The 16525-nt window shown below is 43.6% G+C and overlaps 1 protein-coding gene across 1 annotated transcript in view; it reads left to right on the forward strand.

Annotated features, from left to right (window-relative positions):
• The first annotated feature begins 894 nt into the window (after nucleotides 1-894).
• The window catches only part of tafa3b (TAFA chemokine like family member 3b), a 160959-nt gene continuing 145328 nt past the window's right edge, over nucleotides 895-16525 (forward strand). The window contains exon 1 of the mRNA XM_072680871.1: nucleotides 895-1554. The gene's annotated coding sequence lies outside the window, so the exon portion shown is untranslated. The remainder of the gene's footprint in view (nucleotides 1555-16525) is intronic.

Consider the following 16525-nt stretch of genomic DNA (forward strand, 5'->3'; position numbering starts at 1 on the left):
TCAAATTCTAAGCACCAGGATATCCAGGAACCTGAAGTGGGAAGGGGAACACGGTGTCCAAAGCCAAGAGAGCACAGCAGAGAATGTTCTTCCTAAAGCAGCTGAAGAAATGCAACCTGCCATAGGCTGTGACGATCCAGTTCTACACAGTGATCATCAAGTCCATCCTCATATCATCTACAACCACCTGGTTTGACTCATTGACAGCACAAGAAGTTTTAGAGCATTGTTGTGAGGATTTGGTTGCATTCAGGGACAAAAGCATTAGTAAGGTCAGGATCACCTCATTTACAACTCCCCTACTCATCCCAGAAGTACTGGATGGAGCACCGTCATTCTAGAGAACGCAGTTCCACTGCTCCACGGCTCAATGCTGGAGGGCTTTATACCCCTCTAGCCCATGCCTGGCATTAGGCATGGTGCCAATAAGTTCATCTTTTTCTCCTCCAAAGAGTCCTATTCTATTGGCAGTGCTTCTCTACAGGGAATAGAAAAGCAGTATGTATGTGTGTGCATCTGCAGATCTGTGTTAGCAATGGATGCAACTTAAAGTAGCTGAATGTATTCATTGGAAGGGTGTCCACAAACTTTTGAACTTTTATAGTGTAAATAACAGTTGTAGCATAGACTGTTTCGTTTTAGCCCTTCAGAGTTTGTCTTCTTTTTTATTTTTATGTTTTAGATTTCAGATTAGGTGTCAGATTTCTCACGTTTATCCCCCTTTTTAAAAAGATCCCAGACACAGAGAAGAGAAACGCTTCAACAGCACGCGGATCAAGCGTGGCCACTAGGTGGCGCCAAAGCGCCGCGCGTCCAGCTGCTCGGGAGAGCGCGCGCGCACGCATGAGGCGGTGCGGCTGGAGCCCCGTGCTGCCCCTGCACCGCTCCACCGTGTCAGAGCAGAAAGCCCTCCGAGCGGCTGCGCCTCAGACTTCCTCAGGCTCAGGTCAGAAGAGCGGCGGAAAGCGCGGAGAGCAAAGAGACCAAACAGCGCGGGAAGACGGAACTCTGAGTGTGGCACGTGAGCGCGTCTGACTCGAAATTGATAAATAAAATAAAATAAAAAAAAACAACAACAAGAAAAGCGCAGAGGCAAAGTTTGGCACCTCGCGCGCCTTCGGTTGCGATGGCGACGTGAGGGACCCGGCGCGAGCAAAAGAGGGCTAGAGGCAACTTTCCGCAGGCGCGCGTCCGAGCTCGCGCGCGCGCGCCGCCCTGCCTGTCCACCCCAGCCCAGTTGAGCTCAGTCCAGTCCAGTCCCGTTCAGTGCAGCCCGGCTCGCACTTTTTTCCTTCGGATGTTTATGTGCGCGCGCGGTAACGCCGCCGCCGCCGCCGCCGCCGCTGTGAATTAAACCGCAAAGGCTTTTTTTGAGCGGTGGGCTGAAGTGCAGAGACAGCGCGCGCTGGGGACAGAGAGGGGTTTGTGCAGCGCGTTCTGGAGCGGAGCGCCGGAGCCTTTTTGTAACGGGGAGGAGGATCCGTCCGGGCTGCTTTATGGCTTGTAATGGAAGTGCAATGAGAGCGGGTTTCACGCGGGAATAAAAACCAACAGGTAATGCATTTAACATTTTTAATGCGGGATTATTTTAATGCAGTTTTATTTATTATTTGCTCATTGGTCGGTGTAAATTGGGATGATGTGAAATCTTTGTGTTTGTGGTTTCGGGTTTCTAATAGCATGTATTATAGACTGCACGTGCTGATATTAAGAAAAATGAAAAACTAGCACCGTTTAAAATTCATTATAAACAGTGACCTGTAACTTGTGTGCTGGAGATCAGAGTGTAAGCATGCAGAATTGAGGCACAGAGGAAATCTGCTGCTGCTGCTGCAGCCGCTGCAGGACGGTGCGCTCGTGCTTCACGTCGCGCGCCTCTGCCTGGCAGTTTGCCGCCGGCGTTTGATGTTTTTCGACACCCGTATTCCGGTAAGCCCAGCCCTCGTGCACTGGGATTCAGAACGACTTGTCACGCCTCTAATTAGAGGGCGTGGCCTATCCCAATACGGGTGGAGCAAAAACAACGCTCTGGCATTTCGTGCACTGCGCACTGTGAAGTCGATTGTGCTGTGGGTGGACGTCCATTCATACTGACCAATCAGGAAACGGGAGTGGGCGTGGTGGGTGTGGCATGGGTAATCTGGCGCATTCTGGTGCCTTTTGGCTACGTCAGCGTCCAAATAGTTGGTTACTGGTCTCTAGTGTGTGTGTGTGTGTGTGTGTGTGTGTGTGTGTGTGTGTGTGTGTGTGTGTGTGTGTGCTGGGGATGGAACTGCCCAGCTAGCTGCCAGTGCGAATAGACGTTGATATGTACATTCAATGTCAGGACAACGTCTAATGCCAGCGTTCAAAACACCATCATGATGTTTGGATCCATGATAATAAGCAAATCCAACGTCTTCTAAACGTCTCATTCCATCGTCATATTGAGATGATACACATGTAGTTGTGAGAAAGGGGACAAAATGGCAACTAGATGACCCAACATCTGGTCAACGTCATAATGTCAAGGTCCACTCAGCGTGACGTTTTCCCATCATTAGACGTTGGCATTTTGTTGGATTAAACCTGTGGGGTCAGGTAAGCAGAATTCAACATCTGTCTAATGTTGAAGCTTGATGTCAACCAAACGTTGGTTTTGATGTCAGGCAGTTCAGAAAAGACCTTTATTTAAATGTAAAAAATCACTGAAAGGGAAAGAGCTGGTGAATACCTCAGCTCTTCATCATTAGTTGGGTGTTGCCGTTTCTTTTAAGTTCCTCGCTAATCGCTCCGCATGTCTCTCTAGACATTAAGGTAGACATTATCTGTGTGACTCGACTTGTAATTTCCACAGCTTCTTTATGACAGAGATCAGCTGCTGCACTAATGTTTTTTTAAAGCTTTGGGAAATTAGGCCTCAGCAGAGGTTCTACAGGTATGACACCAATAACGGCAGATTTGAAGGCAGTAATGCAGGAGCTATTCTGGGGGCATTTAAGTGAGGCGAGGTTCTCTATTTCAGAGCTCATATTGGTTGCCCACAGCTACAGGCTGCTGTGTTAGAGGTGGAGAGGGGGAATAATTATTGACAGGGCAGGGTCTCACAAGCTGCACTGAATGTGTTAACAAGCCTTTTTGTGCCGGGGAAGGGCTCTGCTGGTTCAGTTCCTGTTGACACTGAGCTGTGCATTTAGGAAATCAGGTGTTTTAAGTACTTTTATGTTCAAGAACTGGACCGATTAAGCTGGGGAATGCCACCAATTTCTCAGACATTCAGCTAATTTCAATTTTTGCAAAGTGAAGATAGTCATTGAGAAGTTTGATGTAGAAACATCTACCAGCTCAGATGTCTTTATAATGGTGGTAATGGAAACCAGGGTGTACAATGCAAGTACAGCTATTTTATCTGCAAGCAAGACAAGGAGTTTTTACAGGTAACGTTACAATAATCAAATTTCAACGCCCTGCCTTGTCGCTGAACAACACTATATGTCCAAAAGTCTGTGGACACCCTGTCTAATTACCAAAAACATTTGCTTTAGGGATCATCCACTGCTGATGCAGGCATTCAACTGAGCTCAATGTCAAGCATTGATATGAGCATTAGGGTATAACCCCCTTCCCCCCTCACCAGCTTTGGCCTGTGGAGAGTTCGAACTACTCCAAAACCTTTGAGACGAGTTGGAGTCTGGTGATCCAGAGCTAATCATCCAGTATTCAGACACAACCACACTGATGGTCTAGTGAAAGTCTAAATGCAGCAGAACCAAGAATCTAGTGGCAAGCCTTGTCTGACGCATGGAGACATCCTTCATTTTGGAAGAAGCAATGTGTCCACAAACTTTTGGCATGCAGTGTATCGTAAAACGACATGGTATTGGGCAGTGTATTTGTAAATATGTTGTGCAGTTTACTGTTCTTAGATGTTGCATTAATATGTGATATCTGACAAGGCTTTGGATGCAGCTAAACCATTGTGAACAGTTCTGAATTGCTGAACGCTTCTTTTTTATAGTAGTGTATTTCACAGGCAACTCTACTGAGATCGTCCTTCTTGCTGCCGGCAGGGCAGTAATGTCCGTGAATGGTGCCTTGAGACCACCAGATGGTGCTCCAAAACCCGTGGTTGAAACAAAGACTCGGAACTGGATTGGGATTAAAATATCCGATCCCAGATCCATTCAAATATGCCTGGATCGTCCACTGTGTCGAATTGGGATATCCCTAATTAAAAGATGCGGAAAAAAATTGCAAATACTCTCTGACTCTCTGATATGAGAATTTCCATAAAAATTAACTTCCATTGGCTCACCTCAGCTCTATCAAAACAGTGCACCACCATTAGAGGCTTTCATTAGCATAGCAAGTATACCACGGTAATGCGTATGTGGTTTTGGGGGGCAGTCTAAATGATCAGGGCTTCTTCCGTTTTTGATGCCGGTGGACCCGGGTGAACCCGACGGCTCGGTGATGATCAAAGTTCATCTATAATAATTTGTGAGCTGGCTAAGAAGTATAAACAGGTTGAGAATGGGGGCAAAGTTACGCTGCAGTCTGCGGGCGAGGTCTGCTGCCTGCACTCAAGTACAATGCAGTGTAATTAGAGTACGTTTACAATGAGTCGAGAGCTCACAATGGTGATTTACTAATCACTGTAGCAGCAGGAAGCAGAAGAGAGAAAGAGAGTGAGGGTGAGAGAGGGAGGGAGAAACAGAGGGAGCTAATTATGTTTGGCAACTTGCGCTAGAGCGGCTGTCTAAAGTGGAGTAATTTCAGGCCTTTGTGTATCGGGTGCATTTTCCTTTATTTCCCAAAACTTTGTTTAAAAGCCTATTTATCTCATGTCCTCACATCCTGTGGTTTCCCCTTATCGCTCTCCGTTCCTTCCCTCTGCTCTCTGTTACTCATTCGCACTCTCTTTCTCTCTCTCTTTGTCTCTGTTCTCTCTTTCTCTCATTGTCTGTGTCTCTGTTCCTTCCTTTATACTAGTCCATTTCAATTACTCTCTCTCTCTTTGTCCCATTTTATCTCTCCGTCTCTGTTTCTCTCCCTCTCTCGTCATATTTGCATGTAATTAAAAAAACATATATGGCATATAGACGCTGCCACGCAAAACCTCCAGAATGGGAGCTTTACAGAAGAAGGAAAAAACATCTTACCTTTCAGTGGAAGTCAGTGTAAACTGTGGAGCATTTCTGTTGGTCCATTCATCATGAAATGTTGATATAATAGAAAAAAGTCTAAGATCCTTGAGGAATATTAGGAGGTTCTTCAGTTTGAAACTGTGGAAGAACCTCTTAAAGTGCTTTGATGAACCTTCAGTGAACCTTTTTCTTCTGAAAACCTTTTTTTGAAGGTTCCTCAGAGCACCTTAAGAGGTTCCTCCACAGTTTCAATTTGAAGAACTTCCAAAAGTTCCTCAAAGATCTTGAACTTTTAACAGTGTAGAAATAGCCGCATGTACAGTACAGGTCAGGTTACTATATTATATATGTATATGAAATATCACCTGAGCTTTTCAGTAATATCAGTTACTGATCCCAAATATTACATGAAAATATAAAAAAAATGTATGAAAAAAAAGACCCACATACTCTTTCCCTATAAAAAACAAACAAACATTCAAAGCAAAACATAATCAATCATAAACCTATTACTAGCTATTTTTGAACTCATCAACTTATAGTTCACCAAGGTAATTCACACTTTAGGAAGATGAGAGCCATTTCTGTACAGCTCTTTTCCCAGCGCTGTCAGGAGGTGTTTTCAGTTCATGCTGGTGATATGCACGGCTACAGCTGTTATCAAATAGATCTATGTGATAACAAAAGAAAAGAGTGTGTGTGTGTGTGCGTTGTGTGGTTTGGTGTCCCAGACTGTATGGCATCTATACACATATCTAGCTGCAGTGTATGCGGATGGACCCTTTCCCACTATAATCTTTTAATATCCTGGAATTGCTAAATGAATAAAAATGGTCTAAAATATGATATTTTCATGTTTTGGGCTGTTTGGTAGGATGTGCACCTCTATCTCAGCCACAATAGTAACCACACATTATTCCCTTACCTAGTGGATTGTTATTTATCATTGTTTGTGTTGCATTGCTGCTGTCCAATGAAAAACATGTATCTCCATTTTTGTCAATTTTCTGCATCATTTGATCTGCAGCTGCTCTCTACATTTTGTAAATAAGTGATGAATTGACCAATGGAAATGCTCTAGAATGACTTGGAATAAAATCTTTTTACATCAACTTTCATTGACAGTTAAAATGCTTTTCTTCTTGTGTTTGGGAGGTACTTGTTTTTCATTGGACAGCCACGGTTTATATATATATTATATATTTTGTCAATGTCAGCTGACGATACAGGAGAAGGAAAAAATCTTTCAGTGGATGTCAATGTAAAAAGGCTTTATTTCAAGTCATTTTTTGAAGCATTTCTGTTGGTCCATTCATCATGAATAGAGATACGAGTATTGTGCATTGTGCATTGTGCATTGTGTATTCTCTCAAATATTTTTAGCTCGTAAAAGACTGTAAAGGTTAGCAGTTAGCCTAACTAAGATTAGCCTATTGCCTACAGTCAACAAACTAGAAATTGATTATTACTATAAGTGGGTTATAAGATTGGTTATCGTCACATTCCTTGGAGTAAATCGAGTAGCCACTCCCATGTCATTTATGCTGAGATTTCACTTAATTTCACAGATAGTCCTATCTTAAAAATTGCATTACTCCACCTCCCCATGTAAAAGTAATCCTGTGGAACTGGGCTTTAGTGGTAAGAGGTAATAGCCAAGTAAAAGAAGCTCTCTAGTCTTATAGCTTGTCAAACCCTCGATCACATTGGAACAGATGCAAGTAAACATAAATACAGGAACCAGACTTTCTCCTGGACGCTCCCAGCCAGTGTGTGGATTTGTTCAATTCCATCGGCAGCTCATCTGATGTAATGTCATTAAGCCCTGATTTATCAAACCAGGTGTTAAATAGTAACTTTAAATAATACTAGAATCCCATGAGGAGAGCTCTGGAGATGTTTAATGAACACAATAATGGAAAACCATGACTTTTTTGTGTGAATGTTATTACACACAATATATTCATGTTTTACTAAGCTAATAAACACTTGCTTATATATACACACGAATATGTGTTCATTATATCTCTCTCTATGTTCTCTCTCACTTTTTTTATTTGCCATATGCAAGTAATAAGTCAATGTTTTTCTTTCAGTTCATTGTATGACTGTTTTAGGTGTATGTGTGTGTGTGAGAGAGAGCATTGTGGTGTATAACAGCAGCAGCAGCAGTAATAACCTTCCAGCTCCTATTGCTCTGATCCTATTCCTGTCTGATTAATTAGAGTACCCCTCCCATCCCTTCCCACCACCCCCCGAGTCAGTGTGTATGTGTGTATCTGTCGTGCTGTCGGAGTATTATTACAGTGTGGTTATTTGTGGGAATTGCTGATGGCTAAGGGTGAGAGGTCAGCCCTCATGGGAGCGATGCAGGGCCGAGTGACATCGTGCATGTGTGTGTGTGTGTGACTGAACAGTGTTGAGTTTCACCTACTTTAAAACCGCTGAGAGCTGCCTGGGAGGGGGGATTAATGTCTAACAGACCTCCGCTCACCCATTATCCTGTAATTGATCGCCTGTTAGGTGATTAATCCATCAAAGACATTAACACAGACAGAGCATCTGAATACCTCACTGTGTGTGTGTGTGTGTGTGTCTCCCTGTGCTTGCGTGCGCATCCGAAGGGTTCTGATGAATGTCTCGAGATTGTCTCATATTAATTCAGGCCTTGTTCTGTCTGCTCAGGCAGAACCCGGAGCTGGACTGGGACGATTCGCTGTAAGGAGATCTCTGCGTGTCTCTTAGTGGAAAATGAACAGGAGGTCTTAGAAAGAGGCTCCTGGGGACAATGCAATTATTCCAGGAGGTTTCTTGTCTTCTGACTGGGGATGTGCCGGTCTGATCTGAAAATCTGATATCAAAGCCGTTCAAGCCATATGTTAATGGGTTGCTATCAGCTATATTAGTCCAGTTAAAATCAAATTTTGATGCTTTTTAAAGACTATTTAACCCTTTGAAGTCTATGAACGCCCCGGCACATATAATTTGATATTCCTCCATATTTCTATTAATATCTTCTTTTTAAGTCGGTGGCAAACCTCAGTCAAATCCAGAAGTCGAGCCAAATGACTCCTCAGATTTGTGAAGTTTCCAGCAGTTCATTATTCATTATTACTATCAGTGGGTTATAAGATTGGTTATCGTCACATTTCTTGGAGTAAATCGAGTAGCCACTCCCATGTCAGTCATTAATGCCATAATTTCCCTTAACTTTACAGTTAGTAAAATGACAATTCTCCACCTCCCCATGTAAAAGTAATCCTGTCAAAAAGGGCTGCAGTGTTAAGAGGTAATAGCTAAGTAAAAGAAGCTCTCTAGGCAGACTTCAGTTATGATAAATATGCATCTGAGATACCAAATCATGGAATTTCAAAATGTAGCCTGAAAAAACACACATTGACCCTTTAACAGGCATTGTGTCCACATGGTATATCATTTTCACAATCAAATTACTGTCCAATCATCCACCATGGATTCATCCATCTGACTGTCCGCTTGTCTTACAGCCTTTGCGCCATTTTGCTCAAAAAAATTGAAAAAAAAAAGTTTGATTTGAAATTAGTATCACCATGAATAGGATTTTTATTTATATGTTGCTGACTAGTAAAAACAAGCCAAACCAAAACCCAGTGCTGTAGGGCTGTATTACCTATTACACCATAGACACACAGTGTCACTGATGCGAAGCACTCTTGTGGAAATTCTTCAGCCTGGCAAATGTAAGCAAGTGAGTTAGTGACTGACTGACAAGGCAGGTCCATGAGGTTACAGATTTCAGACCAATACTTGATATTGTCAGATGCTCAAAAGTATGGGATGAAAAATTGACCAAGACATCCTTACTTCTAATCTGCTCTCGTCTGTTCTCTATTCTCTTCTCTTGTACCCCATTCCCAGCCGTGCTTAAATAGGCTGAAAAAGCCTGGAGCAGACTCCCATCCTTTGCTTCCTCTATTTCATCTCTCTGGGGAGAAAGAGGACAGAGAGAGAGATAATAGCCCTGAAAGAGGCTCACTGGGGATTCCCTCCCTGCTCTCCACCTGCAGGCTCTACCACACATTTCTGTCCTCCTCTAAATCCTTCCTTCCTTCTGTGCTCTCACTCTATCAGTCAGTACTTAAACAATGGCTACTCAGCCGGATCCATGAAAGGCTGCGGTGTCTGCAGGTTTTTGTTCCAGCCATGCACCACAGGGCCTGCCTGTAATACTTACATTGACTTCTTTGTTCACACTCCAATCAGGACTGCAATTTGCCACCTAGTTTCCCCCCCTATTACTGCTTAGCGGGTTGTTGATTAATAAAAAGCTCCAACATGTACCGAGCCACACATACATTTACATGTACTTCCTGTCTGTTTAATTAAGAACTTGTTCTGGAAGACTGGGGCTGTTTTGCCTGCTGTTCCTTGCTGATATTAACTCACACAACCTTATGGGGGTTTGTCATCCTGTGTATCCATCCACCCATTCAAGCATCTATCTGTCTGCCTGTCTACTTTTCTAGTAGTAGTTTTAGATCTATTAGTCTGTCTACTTGTCTTCCATCTATCCATCCATCCAGACACCTGTCCATATGTCTGCTTTTCTAAAATCAGTCTATCCATCGATTCATGCGTGTAGATCTCTTACATCCATCCATATCATCCTTCCATCCGTTCTCCATCAGTCTACTTTCCTTACATCCATCCATCATCCACTTGTCTACTTCTCTTACATCATCCATCTATCTGTCTACCTCTCTTACATCCATCCACATCCAGCTATCTGTCTACTTCTCTTACATCCATCCACATCCATCCATCCATATATCTGTCTATCTCTCTTACATCCATCCACATCCATCCATCTATCTGTCTACCTCTCTTACATCCATCCACATCCATCCATCCATCCATCCATCCATCCAGCTATCTGTCTACCTCTCTTACATCCATCCACATCCAGCTATCTGTCTACCTCTCTTACATCTATCCACATCCATCCATCCATCCATCCATCCAGCTATCTGTCTACCTCTCTTACATCCATCCACATCCAGCTATCTGTCTACCTCTCTTACATCCATCCACATCCATCCATCCAGCTATTTGTCTACCTCTCTTACATCCATCCACATCCATCCATCCATATATCTGTCTATCTCTCTTACATCCATCCACATCCATCCATCCATCCATCCATTCATCCATCCATCCATCTATCTGTCTACCTCTCTTACATCCATCCACATCCATCCATCCATCCATCCAGCTATCTGTCTACCTCTCTTACATCCATCCATCCATCCAGCTATCTGTCTACCTCTCTTACATCCATCCATCCATCCATCCACTCCATCCAGCTATCTGTCTACCTCTCTTACATCCATCCATCCATCCAGCTATCTGTCTACATCTCTTACATCCATCCGCTCAAGTGCTTGGTTAACCATTCAAGGTGAACTAAAATAGTTAAAATACACGCTCCTATTCTTCAGCGTGTAGAATCTGTGTTAGACCTCCTCACCATGACCTCCAGGAAGATGTTGACCTCCTGCAGTTTTTACTTGTTTAATCGTTGGAACAAACGCTCTCTCCAGTTCTCTTTTTCCCTGTTATTTTAGCTCTGCTCGATCTGTTCTCTCGCCCCGTGCAGGGTTCACACCGTATCTGTGTGATTATGGGGTGTTAGCCATGATGCTACACGACATTTCACTAATGTCAGAACCGCTTCACGCTCTCACACAGTGGCCTTTTCATAATTTGCCGATGTCCTCTTTCATTTGCGCAACTTTAAATCATTTTTGCTCTTTTAGCTGCGAGGTTTTCCGAGGTTATGATTGTGGACTTGCTCAGATGGCGCTGTGGATGCTTTTGGTCGTATTTTACAAAAGCAATTTTAGTAAATAATAAGTACCATATAGTCAACAGTCTGCTACATAGTGGCAAAAACAAAGCTTATTAAGATCACATAACTGTGAGCAGACACTATTATCAATCCAGCTAATGTTGACACAAAACCCACACGGATATGCAAAGTAATGATGAGAGCATTTACTGCCTGTAGTGGATTTTGTGGATTTTTTTTTTATGATGTGTATTTTTCTACTACATTCCTTTGTGTGCTGTTATGTGAGTCTCTCTCTCTCTCTCTCTCTCTCTCTCTGTCTCATACTTTCTCTTTTATCTGAGTTGATGAAATGGAGGCAGGCTTTTGCTCAAAACAATTACTTTTCTCTGTTACATACTTTTGAACATGGCCTTGCTCAGGGAACAGCAGCCCCAATGCTATATGTCTTCTGAAACAGATGAGGAGTTTTATCGATATGATCACTTTTTTGCCTCCTTTTCTTTTCTTTTTTGTTCTAAAATTGCTCTCTCTGCACAGACCAAAGGAGAGACAGGGGGAGAGAGAAAGAGAGAGAGATGGAGCAAAGAGACTGGGAGCGAGACATCAGTGCAAACATAGAGCAAGAAAGAAAGAAGGAGGGAGCAGAAGAGGGAGAGAGATCTAGAAAAGTATTTCCCTCTATATTAGAGTGATACAAGGGGGCCGAAATTAATGTTTCCAGTTGTTAATGCACCCACCTGGTTTATCCAAAACCTCCTTCACACAGATATCTAGCACAATTAAAATTAAATTAGGTAGCACTGCAGGTTCTTAACGTCACCCCATTCACCCCAGGTAATTATTATATTATTATAATTTATATCTGATTTCTCACCCATTTCCTCCCCAATTTGGACAGCCAATTACCCATCCTCTTTCACACGTGATGCCCCCTACACTAGTGAAGAGGGACCAACACAAGCCCCCTCCCCCCAGCTGCCACCAATACAACATCAACGGTATACCAACATGCCTAGAGGGAAGCGCTGCATGCCCAGATTTAATGCACTGGTCTGCAGACGCCAGTGATGGCCAGTACCGCAGCGAAGTAATGCAGGGAGAGAGCACCATCTACCCACCCTGGAGAGAGCATGGCCAATTGTGCTCTCTCTGGGCCTCGGCTGCTGATGAACAAGAACAATAAAAAAGCCCAATAGAAGTGAATAAGTCATTTTGTTCAGTGGGAGGTCCACAGTACCTCACAAAGTAGCATTTCATCAGTTCCTGTTGGTACGAAATGCATTTTGTGAAAGCAAACCGATCGGGCTGTGTACTGGCAAGAACCTGCCGATACGATACTGGGGTACCAATTGCGATACCGCAAGCAAGATGATATTTTCAACATTTTTCATTCAAATTTCAGGAAAACTGAATGAAAACACACCGTCATCTGCATAAAATCTGAGAAAAAGAAAAGTATTTTATCCAATCAGAACAGGGGGGTCTGATCTAACTGTAGGGGTTTAAGCATACCACAAAACGAACTTCTGCCTGCAGTATTGCAAAACATAATGTTGTGATACTCAAGATACTATCGTATTCTTATACCTGTGCAAAACATGCAGAAATGTGCAGCAAACCTGCTAAATCCCAAGCCTGAATTTGAGTTCTGAGTAAATAAGAATGCACCAATGCTGTAGTTTCAGACCGCGGACATAAAATTGTACCAGACTGTTCAAGCCATGTTAGAGCAGCTTTGGTAAAATGTTGGCCTTTTGCAACATTTCTTCAACACTGCTCTCAAACACAGTTTGACACAGTAGCCGGGGAGTGACCTGAGGCTGTGGACGCCATTCTCTATCTCACCATGTGTGGAACAACCGTGTAGCGGTCTCTAAGGCCACTGCTCCCACTGGGATAAGTATAGTCTGAAAGACATAGTCATGTGTTGTTAACCCTTAGCATCAGCATCTCACCAAGCTGAAGCATCATTCAAGCTTATTTCTACTGAATGCACACATTTTATCTCTCTTTATTGTCTGTGCTTTATCGTCTTGGCTTTTTCCCTCTAGTCATTTCTCTGTACAAGAGAGTTTGCACCAAGGCAAAGTGTGATAATCTGCAAGTGCAGATAATCTAATGTTTTTTAATTGATCTGTCAAGGGAAACTAAGTGTAGAATTTGGAGCCACTTGAGTTAATATCACACAGAAATGTAAGATGAAATACATTGATAAATATAAAGTTGCAGACATTTAACAGAGTCTCTGAGCCTCAGAATAAAGCACACATGCCTTATAGTAGTGCTCTATATAGTGGTGTGGAATTTGGCATGTAGGGGATAGTGGAAAGTGCGCGGTTTTGGATACAGCTTCTGATTTCTTCTTTCACGGTGGGTTTGTGAAAAAAAAATATGTTCTTATTAACTGTTTTACTTCACCAAGCCAGATAGCATAGCTTAACAAACTGTAGCACAGATTCCCGCATCTTACCGAATCGTGCTGTTGTCCTCTATGTGTCCTTTCAGTGCCCCAGTGTGATGTTCAGTTAGCTAGCTGAAGAAATTGTAGCTGGTCGGCTAGTGTTAGCTTTTAGCCAAGCGGGCCTACAGTACCTGCTTACTTCCGCAGGAAGAGTAAGATTGGCTTCTTCACGCTTTTGATTTCCCCTATTGAGGTGTGGTTAGCGCTAGTCTAAGGTAGTCAAGTTTGTTTTGCAGGAGCAGACGTTGCAGAGAAGACATGGTAGTATTGTGGTAACTGCTATAAATAACGTCTAGAACACTTATACACTGTATGGACAAAACTATTGGGACACCTGCTCATTCATGGTTTCTTCTGAAATCAAAAGAAAGAGTCTCTACTGTCCAGGGAAGGCATTCTACTATATTTTTGAGCATTGCTGTGAGGATTTGATTGCATTCTTCAACAAGGGCATTGGTAAGGTCAGGGTGTTGAATAATCACCACCGCATCTCATCCCCAACTGCCCAACTCATCCCAAACGTGCTGGATGGAGCACCATCATTCCAGATTCCACAGCTAAATCCTGAGGGGCTTTATACCCCTCTAGCCTACGCCTGGCATTAGACATGGTTCCAGAAGGTTCATGTTTATCTGCTCCAGAGAGTTCTAATCTACTGGCAGTTCTTTTCTAAAGTAGCGGAAGGCATTCATTAGAAGGGGTGTCCACAAACATTTGGACATATAGTGTATGTACGTTGTCGGCAAACGCTATACACTGAGAAACTGAAGAGTAAATCACATACCACCACCTTAAATAGCCTTTAAAAAGATGGGATAGTGTAACGCAGCATGGGGAGTTGCTGGAAAAGATGGAGAAGATTTCTAGAGAGAAAAGAGATGCAGGAGAAAAGCAGAGTGTAACAGGGAGTGAGAGACCCTGAGTGTTGCCTGAGGAGGCCTGTTTGAAGTGAACCAGCAAAGATGAGCTTCTGGAAAGTGTGTGTGTGTGTGTGAGGTGAAGAGGCCTGTGCAGAAGTACCTTGTGTGAACCGGGTCGCAGTGGGGTGTGGTGCAGTGAGTAAAGCAGTAAAGGTGGGGCGTGAGGTGTGGGTCTGTTTGCGTGTCAGTCTCAAGGAGGCACATGTCAAACTACAAACAAAGAACTCCAAGCTAAGGTGAAGCTATGCAGCAGAGTGGGCAACAGCAAGAAAGCAGAGCAAGGTGGCACTGGACTTAAGAGTGAAGGTCTCTGATGCTGAAGTTAAATGCTCTGAACTTAATTCCTACTTTTTTAAAGCCGCATTGTGTAGAACTTTTACCACAATGGATTTTGCTACTTTGACCCAAGAATCTCTGGTTCGAATCCTGGGTCATGCTGCCTGCCATCGGCAGCCGGAGCTTGCGAGAGCATAATTGACCCATTGTGCTCTCCAGATGGGTAGATGGCACCCTCTCTCCTCACATCATCCCAGTGTAATGGGCATCTGCTAGTCGACCATCAGAGCCAGAGTACCCAGCACTTTCAGTACCCAGCACATGTTGGAGGAGACATGGGAGAGTCCTCACTCTCCCAATTTTGGGGGCATTACGTGTGATGGGGAAGAGTCCTGGCGAGTGGGTTGGGCAACTAGCTATCTAAAATTGGGGGGGGGGGGGGGGGGGGGGGGATCATGTTACGTTGTGAAGTGGGCAGGACCACACTTCCGAGTACTGCCTCAGTCCACATGCCTCTTTCACTTCAGATGCCGGTTCTGCATCTTTCAGCTTGTGAAATACATGCAAAAGCAGGTCTTTTAGTGATGGCTCAAAGTGTGAATTCCACCTCCCAACTGTAGAGGGAGCTGAGGAGCAAGAAATGCCAATTCTTACATAAAGATGCTTTACATTTACATTTACATTTACATTTATGGAATTTAGCTGACGCTCTTATCCAGAGCGACTTACAAGGTTATTCGTATTACAGAGGTGGGCCAACCTAGTGTTAGGAATCTTGCCCAAGGACTCTTATTGGTGTAGCGCAGCATAGTCACCCAGACCGGGAATCGAACCCCAGTCTCCCACATGGTGTGGTAGTTAGCTGTGTTATCTGTTGCGCCACACCAACCACTTTAAGCTCCTTTAAGCTCCTATTTTACAACAACTTAAAGGATCACGAAGGAAAACTCAAGTTCAAAAGTCAAATTCAAGTTCATTTGGCTTTCGTTTTAACTGCTAAACCATAAACATTGTGACGGGGTTGAGCACATCGTCACTCTTTCAGTAGTTGAGGCGAACTGAAACTTGCTGTAGAGTGGAAAACATGAAGATAATGGACTAGTAGGTTCAGCTGTTTGTGTATAGGCAAAGACACTGCTCTTAAACACTCATCAGCCATAACATTAAAACATTAAAAAATAGGTGCAGTGAATAACATTGATTATCTTGTAGCAGTGGCACCTGTCAGAGGTTGGTGGGATACATTAGACAGCAAGTGAACAGCCAGTTCTTGAAGGTGATGTGTTGGAAGCAGGCAAAATGGGCAAGCATAAGAATCTCTGATAAGAGACAAATTGTGACAGCTAGACGACATCTCCATCTAGGTTAGATAATCTCCAAAACATCAGGCAGGCCTTGTGGAGTTTCTGGTATGCAGTGGTCAGTACCTACCAAAGGTGGTCCAGAAAAGGACAGTGACAGAGTCATGGGCACCCAGGGCTCATTGATGTGATCCATGAAGGCCCCACCTCACAACTTAAAGGACTTCAAGGATCTGCTGCTGACGCCTTGGTGCTAGAGACCAAAGGATGCCTTCAGAGGTTTTGTGAGGTCCACAAATCGACAGGCCAGAGATGTTTTGATTGCACAATGGGGACCTACTTAATATTATGCAGTTTATGTTATGCTTAATATTATGAATTTTTAATGTTTTGGCTTCACGATACTAGTGGGGCAGTGGTGGCTCAGCGGTTAGAGCGCCAGGATGTCGATAACAGGGTTGTGGGTTCGATTCCCGGGCTCGGCAAGCTCCCACTGTTGGGCCCTTGAGCAAGGCCCTTTACCCTTTCTGCTCCCCGGGCGCTGGAGTTGGCTGCTCACTGCTCTGGGTGTGTGTGTGTGTGTACTCACTGCCCCTAACACATGTGTGTGT

This window comes from Salminus brasiliensis, chromosome 6 (assembly GCF_030463535.1).
Source record: "Salminus brasiliensis chromosome 6, fSalBra1.hap2, whole genome shotgun sequence".
Classification (NCBI taxonomy): domain Eukaryota; kingdom Metazoa; phylum Chordata; class Actinopteri; order Characiformes; family Bryconidae; genus Salminus; species Salminus brasiliensis.